Here is a 9,765-nt window from a genome sequence, read left to right as displayed (position 1 = left end):
TACATTTTGGTCTGATCTGGCTCCAATCTTACTAGTACTTTTCTTAATTTGGTTTTACTTTTCAAATAAATAAACTGCCCCTCCCCCCAAACATTATGGTATTTAGCTGAACTGTCCAAAAATGTCTGTCCTAAACTATCTTTCACTAAAAAATGGATAATATATATTTCATTTTTTTCAATCTCTCTTTCCCCCTCTTTCTCTCCCTTCATCCTTCCTTCCCTTGCTTCCTACTTTTCTTTCACTTTTATTCTTTCTTCATCTGAAAAGAATTCATTCTTGAATTTTACACACAACTTTAAAAGTAACTTGGGGGTAAATAATCATTAATGAATGAATGGATAAAAAGGTACTGTGTTCTTAGTTCTTTTCTTGGGGTCAGTACCCATTGGCTCTTTGATCTACATCATATTTATTCATGTTTTCCAGCCTCTGCTTCTGTGATGATACCTTCACCACATCATAATACTTGCTAATTTAAACAAATGCTAATATTTGCTTTATCATACTTAATCTAAGGAGTCAGATAGTTTAGTGACAATAAGAGGATTGCCATTAAAGAAATTTTAAAAAAAATAGAAAGCCATATATAATAGTGTCTTAAAATTTACATTTCAGAATAATTCTGATATTTTTCTTTAGAGTAAATAACTATTCGAATTGCACTCTTTTGTACATATTGATTAATATTCTGTATTAGGGAAAAAGTTTTGACCTCGCTTTAGTAAACAGACTTATTGTAAATCTTAGACAAATGATTTAATGTGGACCAAATGGAAAAAATACTTCAGAAGGGGGAGCAAATTCACATTTGAAAGTATTAAAACTTCTCAAACAGCTTTAGCTAAAATCAGGACTAAACCAGAAATCCAAAATAGAAGTCCTCTCAGCCCAGTTATTACCTTTGTTGATGCTTCCTCTGTGGTTACTCTGTCTACAGGGGGAGATTCTAAAGCTAGACAGACTGTTTGCTTTTTAATAGCGAGTTAGCCAGACCATCGATTGCTTGATGACGCTGTGGCTCTGAATACAGTGCAGGGTATTAGATTAATGGCTTTTTCTTGAGTTGGGAAATAAAAAGCAGGACCCCTGCTTCCCCATTTCAGAATTCTTTGTTCCCTGAACCACAGAGAGGATTAGTTTGAATAATGGTGTGTAAAAAGGATTCAGTCTTACAGATCCTATCACATTTTATCACTCTGGTAAGGGAGGGTTCAATGTAATAAGACATGATATTAACTGTATTTTCTTTTTTTAGGAATTTTATATAGATTAGTACCCCTGGACTCTTTTTCTGGTTTTCTTTCTTTTTTGTGTGTGACTGATGATAGTGGGATTAGCACAAAAAGGAGGTAATGGCGACAGGGGTGGAGGGGATTTTGAAGGTGCAGCTTTGATACATATGGGAGGTTTGGGACTCACAGGAAAACACTGTCCCACATCCTTTGTTCAGAAATCTCCATGATCAGGATCCAACAGGGAAGTCTCAGTGGTTTTTAGTTTCTGCCTAATGGAAAATAAGCAGAAAAGATCTCTCTTTGGTAGCACTCTGCTGCTAAGTTGTCTATCAGTCAATCTGCAGTCTCACAAACAGAAATGAATGAACACAAAAGCAATTTCCCTAGTTGGGATTCTGCGTCCCCATCCTCAGTTGCTACAGCCACCACTTCTCCCCTCTGTATTCACAACCACAATCTCTGTTTAGTATTTAATTTCTTTTCAGCAAACACTTACTGAGCGCCAGGCATTGTATTAGGCGTTGAAGGGGAATAGGAGATGAATATAAAGGCTGGCCTCTGCCCTTGTTCTCATTGTAACTCAGAGTGATTTACTTGTTTGGTAATCTAGATTAGAAACTAGCCACCCAACATACACCTGGCGACATAACTAAGTAAAAAGACACTAAATATAGCAAGTCACGGGAAATAGGATCAGGTTATAGCATAAGGTAGATGGAGAGGGACTGTAACAACACCTGGATGCCAAACAACCATAGTGAAGATGCTCTCATGGGGATCCTCCCAGCTGACTTTGGTTTTTAGTGCTACTTGGAGTTAAAGCAGACACACAGTGCTTCTCTTTGCAAACAGATATACATGCTGAAAAGATATCCAATAAACTTGATCAGCCTCTGACATTTAATAATTAACAGTTTCAGAACATTTTTTATTATTAATTTAAATTTAGATAAACAGTAAATATCAAAACTGGAATGAATAAAGCCTGTTTCATTCTTTTGTCTTGTCTAGTGATGGTGATTTGCATAAATCACCATTTTCTCCAAAAGGAATATGGATAATACATTATGCAAATATTTTCTTTTCTGCTTCTAATTTATAGAACATACAAAATTACCATCTTTATTTTAGAAATACAAAATCTGAGACATTGAACTGGTGTATTGACTTCTAAAGGGCAGGAAACCAGGATTAGAATTCCTAATTTTAGAACCAGAATCTCCATTGCAGGCAGAAATAGGTTGTCCAAAAAAGATACTTTTGCTACAGTTCTTTGGTCTTAATCAGCTTATTTGCTTTCCAGCTAGATTTTTAACATGCTCAAGAAATCCCTAGAACAAGGTGCCTGTACTGGGTAAGGGAGAGCGGGGGCACATGCCCTCCCCTTTTGTTTGGCATAGGTGGTTTGATAGGAAGGAATTTTTCGAGTAAGAGGAAATCTTTTTGACTAATGGTACTTTCTTTCCAAATTCATTGCATTGGGAAGACAACATAAAATAGTCACTCCTGGCTACCAAACCCGGCTTTAGACTGCTAATGATTTGGAGTTTAGGTATTTTAAAGTTAGCATTTTCATGTGCTTTAATGTTAAAGACACGCAAGTTAAAAATTAACTGTATTTCCAAGATGCTGCAACACTTTTGTAAACTTCATGAATTGTTTACACTTCTCCCTTTCATACTTCCAAATAGTTTGCAAATAGCTAAGAAATTCACCGTAACGGTTTTAAGCAGCCTGTTGTTGATGCAGTGTCTAACATATTTTGACACACATGGGAGTTTTCCAACACATAAATGGCTATTGTGTTTCAGCATTTCTCAAGTTTCAACCACCTGCATTAGAAACAAATGATGCAAGTTATTTTCTTGGCAACTGCCACTGCTTTTGGCTTTATTTTAAGAGGAACCTTGCAGTAGCGAAGAAGGAATACTTATATCTTAAAACAACAATAAACAACAAACCCACACAGATTCTTAGGCCTGAGAAGGAGTTCAAACCCAGTCAATCCCCCTGTTCCCAAGAAGAACCACCTCCATTCCTGGTAGACATTCATTTGCATGTCATGGCATCAGCTCTTTCACCAGTAGGGCCTCATCTCTTGAATTATGTATTATCTATAAATGTATTCTTTTAAATTTAAAATAGCTGTGAGATAAGGTAAGATTTAGTGGAAAGAGAATAGGGTCTTGAATCCAAAGGACTTAGCTTCATGTTCCAATTTCTTCTTCTTTTTTTTTTTTAGAGAGAGAGAGAGGAAGGAAGAGGGATAGAGAGATAGAAACATCAATGAGAGAGAAACACCAGTTGGCTGCCTCCTGTACATCCTCTACTGGGGATTGAGCCTACAACCCAGGCATGGGCCCTGACTGAAATTGATCCAGTGACTTCTTGGTTCAAGGGTTGGTGCTCAACCACTGAGCCACACTGGCTGGACTCCAACTCCATCTTTGACCCTGTGTACAACTTGTAATAATTTTTTAAATCATTCTGAAGCTCATTTTCTTCATCAATAAAATGGGCATAATAACAACTTAATAAATTATTGTAAGGATTAAATGATATAACCTATGTAAGTTTCCAGCATAGTATTTAGCAACATAGACAGATGTTTTCTTTAATCCTCATATGAGCAGGATGAGAAAGAAGTTATCTGTATTTCAAAGAGGAATCTGAAGATAAGAATGAGGATGTGATTTCTTCAAGTCCTATTCCAAGTAAATAGGAATAACCATGATGATCAAATAATCTCTTACTTATGTGAACACTGAGAAAGAAGACACCTACTAAGAAGAGCTCCTGGTGGCTAACTGGGCTCAATTTTTAAAAAATAATCTAGCAGCCATTTCTATATAGGGGCCTCTCATACAAACTGCACTTCAGGAAGAGGCCTATACTGAACTACCTGCCTCTGAACTGAATTGTACTATATTTCTGCCATTTGAGCCAGTCTTTATAGAGGAGTTCCTAGACTTCTATTTCAGCCAATGGGACTGAGGCTTTTCCCATCTAGTCATAGCTGCATAGCTTCAAACAATCTGCACAGCTCCAAACAATCAGTGCAGCTCAATTTTAACCAATTAGGACAGTATCTTTTGGACCAATCAAACTGTGAGGATTTTGAGTCCTCATTTGCGTGAGGCCAGATCAATCAGAGGCCAGGGGCAGGGTCTTCTGTTTAGATAAGCCAACTCCTCTCTAGCTCTTAAAGCACATTTTCCTTTCCATGGAACTCTGAAGACTGCATCTCTCTGGCTGAGCTGAAACACCAAAGATGTCTCACTGGAGCAGAGCAGAGCAGACCAGCACAGCACAAAACAGACTAGCGTGCAGCAGAGCAAAGAAGAGCAGAACCAGCAGGAGCAGAGCAGAGCTGTCTAGCCAGAGAGGGGCCTGGCCCTAGGGCTGCCTCACAGCTGTGCTGTTTTCACGGTCATATTGTATCACAATTGAGTTGTTCCACAGCTATTCTGTTCTCACAACAGTGCTGTGTCACAGCTGAGCCCTTCTGCACTGAATAAAGTTTCCTCCTTCACCACACCCCAAAATGGGGATCCCTGTTGGCATTGAATTGGTGCCAATAACCATTGTTTGACACTTGCCAAAGCAAATAAACTTTGGAATCTTCACGTTTCCCAAAATTTCAAATCTATCTCTCAGTACCCTATTGAGTAAATATGGTGTCCATTTTTTTTTCATACTTCTTACACCATAGATAAAAGAAGACAAAATAGAACCAAGATTACCACCTTAACAAATAGTTCATTATCATTATTGCAAAGACAGGAATTAATGGTATGTGGTAACTGAATTTTAAACTTTAATGGTTTTCATGATTATGTATTACATGCCTTTCTTTCCTACTGAACTGAAAGTTTCAGGAAAGCAGGGAACACATGTGAATAGTTTAACCTAGCCCTTGGCACATAATTGTTATCTATAAATATTTAAATGAATACTGTTAATTGAGGAGTACTTTTTTTCATATATTCTTGTTTCTATTTCAGAAATTTTTATTTAGAATCTACATTTTCTTTCTCTCATAAACAAAATAAAGTCTCATTGTTAAGGAGTATGTAGAAAATATAGACAAGATAAAAGAAAAAATATAATTCAGCATGTCATAGTTTGATATTTGCTTTTTTAAAAAGAGTTGAAAATCAATTTTAGTTGGATGTAAGAAAGTATAGATGTTTCCCTGGGGATTTCTTGTAATCACAGGGCTCAGTCTGTTCCATGTTTCCATGCCTGAGCATTGAGCGTCTGCCACTTGGTGGTCAGTGAACACCATAGCTACCTGTCAAATGGTTGAATAATCATTTAGGTTTTTATACATATAGATATATCTGTTCATTCTGCCCATTGATTTTCCAACAGTAATGCAGGAATATTTCTTAGTACATCTTTAATACCTCTAATGTGTTCAGATTAATTTTGTCATCTTAAACCATCTGAAAACTTCAAGTAATTACTTTTAAGAATACTACATAGATAGCTAATATTTTAGCTCTGAACACTTTAAAATCTGACTGAAAATATGTCTTACATACTTTCATACATGGAGCAAGAATTTGTTTCAATATTGAATTATGGAATCAAAGCTTTTAGTTTAAAACTCCATGATGGCTTATTTAATTCATTTATTTAGGCCTGGGGACTTGAGAGTGTTTTAAAACTTGTTAGTTAAAATTTTTTATGATGCATTTTTTTAAATATTTTTTATTGATTTTTTACAGAGAGGAAGGGAGAGGGATAGAGAGTTAGAAACACTAATGAGAGAGAAAGATCCATCAGCTGCCTCCTGCATGCCCCCTACTGAGGATGCACCCACAATCAAGGTACATGCCCTTGACCAGAATCGAACCTGGGACCCTTCAGTCTGCAGGCCGATGCTCTATCCACTAAGCCAAACTGGTTTGGCTTATGATGCATTTAAGATGGCATTTATCCTCCTATGTAATAAATATGTAACATGCAAGTTGACCATCACTTCCTCGCACAAGATGGCAACCCCCATGTAGTCAAAGATGACTGCCCCCATGTGGTCACATGATGGTCACCACAAGATTATAGGCAGGGGAGGGCAGTTGGGGGTGACTGGGCTGGCAGGGGAGGGCAGTTGGGGGCGACCAGGCCAGCAGGGGAGGGTAGTTGGGGGCAATAGGGTTGGAAGGGGAGCAGTTAGGCGTTGATCAGGCTGGCAGGGGAGTGGTTAAGGGGTGATCAGGCTGGCAGGAAGAAGTGGTTAGGGGCAATCAGGCAGGCAGGCAGGCAGGCAGGCGAGTGGTTGGGAGCCAGCATTCCCAGATGGTGAGAGGGATGTAAGACTGCTGGATCCTGTGGGATCAGGCTTAAACCGGCAGTCAGACATCCCAGATTGGCAAGGGTGCAGGCTGGGCTGAGGCACACCCCCCAGTGCACAAATTTTGTGCACTGGGCCTCTAGTTTTAAATAACTTTGTTCTTTATTCTTTTTTTTTTTTTAGAATAGAACTTTTTAAGTTATATTTTTTTTCTATCTTTTAACACACTTTAATTATACTCACTTCTTTCTTAGAGCATCCAAATATCTTTTTAATGTTCATGTTTTAAAAATAAAATGGTACAAGTATATAAATTAAAAAAAATAGAACTAAAGGATTTCTATTAAAAATTAGAGTTTCTTGCCCCTCACCCTTCCTCACCCCTTCCTACACTCAGTTCTACTCTTATTTAACTCTTTTAGCTATAAATTTTTATGTACCTCCATATGTTAAAGTAGTATTTTAAAAATGCTCTTTATGGATGTTTCCATTTTAAATATGAACTATTTACTAATTAAGTTTTAAGCTACTACCATGATCCTTCTTTCTCTATCTCCCCACATTTTGTCACAATTTTTGGTTAAGTCAACAGCCAGTGTTTGCATTATTATTATTATGTAAGTATTAGTCATTACTGAGCCAAATAATGCACTATTATTTTAATAATACACTGCCTTTTGTCTGTCCTGGAGTTCATACTTCTTTTTGTTTTGCTTAGTTTTCTATTTGCCTGTCAATAATCCTTTATCAAATGCTCCAACAGATCTGCCTAGTAATAATTTTATTCAAACACTCAAAAATCAAGATAGTCATAGTTTCATTTATTATTATTCTTGGAAGCTACCCACTCCCAACTCTTTAACCTCATGCTCTAATATGGACTACTTCTTTCTAGACCTATTGCACAACTCCTGCCCTGGAACTTATTTTTTAATTTGTTTTTTATTTTTTATTTTGTTCTATTTATTGATTTGAGAGAGAGAAAAAGCCATTGATTTGTTGTTCCACTCATTTAGGCATTCGTTGATTGCTTCTTATATGTGCTCTGACCAGGGATTGAATCTACAACCTTGACATATTGGGATGACACTCTAATCAACTGAGCTACCTGTCCAGGGATGGAACTTCCTAATAAATTTTCTATATGGAACCTAGTTTCCTTCATTCCATGTCAACCTTTTTATTTCATTTGTTTTACCAAAATATGTCTTCCAGTAGCCACTCAAGAAGGCAGAAATGGGTAGTAAACTTTTGAATCAATAGGTGTTGAACATATCTTTATTCTACCATTTCATTTGATTGATAGTTTGAAGGAGAATAGATTACTAAGGTAAAATAATTTTGCCTGAGAAGTTGAAAGGCATAATTCCTCAGTGTTTTAGCGTCCAGTGTGGCTGATGAAAATGGCTATCATGATTTTCTTTTTTTGTATTTTTGTATTTGTTTTTGCATCATTTCTGGAAGCTTTTAGAATTTTATTTTATGCCTGTTGTCCTGAAATTTTTATTTCACTCATTTGCCTAGTCATTCTGTGAAATTTTCATGTGCATAATTTATTTTTCTGTAATTTTTAAGTTCTTTATTTTGATGGTGGAGTGGGGATGAAGTTACATAATGGTTAGATTTTTGGATATTCCCTGTTGATTCTCTGGGGCTATCACAATTTATCTAATTTTCCCCATATTTTTTTACGATTTACTTCGCTTTATATAGTTGAACTTCTAATTTTTAATTTCAAATGTATTTGAATTTAAAGGTCTGTTTATTATATATATTATCTTTTTCTCCTATTAATGATAGACTCACCTTTCCCTGGAATGTGATTATTAAACCCACCCGTCCCTGGAATGGCAATGACTTACTGTAAATGTGATATGGCCCCAACCCAGAAAGAACACCTTGTATGGACACATGTACACTGACTAACCAACCAGCTCTCCAAGACCCCAAGCCCTTGTGCCTTCCTCATTCTCCTTAAAGAGTTCTAACCGCTCCACGGGCTACTGTTCTCCCTTTGCAAGACAGCTCAGCAGGTCTTTTCTCTAATAAAGCCTGTGTCACCTCGTTTTCGGCTTCCAACTGATCTTTCAATTAGCAGTTATGTTTATCTTTTTGTTTGCTTATTTATTTATTTAAAACACTATGTCTTCTCTTGATCCTAAATGTGTGTGTGTGTGTGTGTATGTGTGTGTGTGTACATATTATACATAATTTTTATCAACTCTCTATATGTAGTTTTTCTTTTCGTCTTTCCTTTTTTACCCCTTACTTTTTTTTTGGTAGCTTTTGTTTGGTATTCCTTTTGATTTTGCTTTTTACTATGAATACATTCTTTAAATAATAGTTTATCTTGATTTGTCCATTCATATTTCAGAGCCATCTAAAAACTCATTAGAAACTGAATGTCTTCATGGGAGAGTGGGCTTGTTAGTTGGCAGATTAGTTAACTCTATAGTGAGCAGGAAGAGAGCCAGCCTTTTTATTTAAATTCATTTTATTTGTCAATTACAGTTTACATTCAAAATTATCTGTCTGAGTTTTGGATGTACAGCATAGTGGTTAGATAATCATGTATTTTACAGACTGGTGTCTGTCGAGTAAGACTCCCTCCATGTTCTGCGTGGAGTAGGGTTCGGTATCTGAAAGAGGAGCCGCACAACAAATGAGAGAAAAAGACACGAGATAATTTTGCAATATTGGGGGACCAGGCAGCAAGCCCAACTCAAGGAGAGGGACTTCCTCCGTGCTCAGGCCTCACCAAGCTTTTATTGATCTGGGATGCACCCATAGCATAGCCCTTAGGCAGGTGATCCTTGGCAACAGGCAGACTAGCCCATCAGCAAGGATTTACATAATAATAAATGGGGGAGCAGTTTCAGCTACCACTGTCTGGACAAACAGAGGTGGCGCCTAGCTCCGAGCTTTGCTAGGGCTTCAAAGGCACCCAGGCTTTGGGGGGTTTCGGGGAGTTCTCTGTCTATGCTTATCAGATAGTGAAGGCAATAAACAGTTTCCCGCAGGTGCCCCTAATATTTCATGGTGGATACTTGAAATACTGGGGAGACCCAGCCTTTTAATTGATGGACCACACAATTTCACAACAAGGACTTCTTTTCTCGTGCTATAGACTTATACAAAAAATTGCCTTTTCCAGCTTCTTGTGGCAGAATGGAAAGAGAAAATCCTTACATCCAATTTCTAGGCAAGAGAATGAGGGGGAACCAGGAG

The sequence above is a fragment of the Myotis daubentonii genome, chromosome 3 (assembly GCF_963259705.1).
Source record: "Myotis daubentonii chromosome 3, mMyoDau2.1, whole genome shotgun sequence".
Taxonomy (NCBI): domain Eukaryota; kingdom Metazoa; phylum Chordata; class Mammalia; order Chiroptera; family Vespertilionidae; genus Myotis; species Myotis daubentonii.
This window is presented reverse-complemented; position numbering follows the sequence as displayed.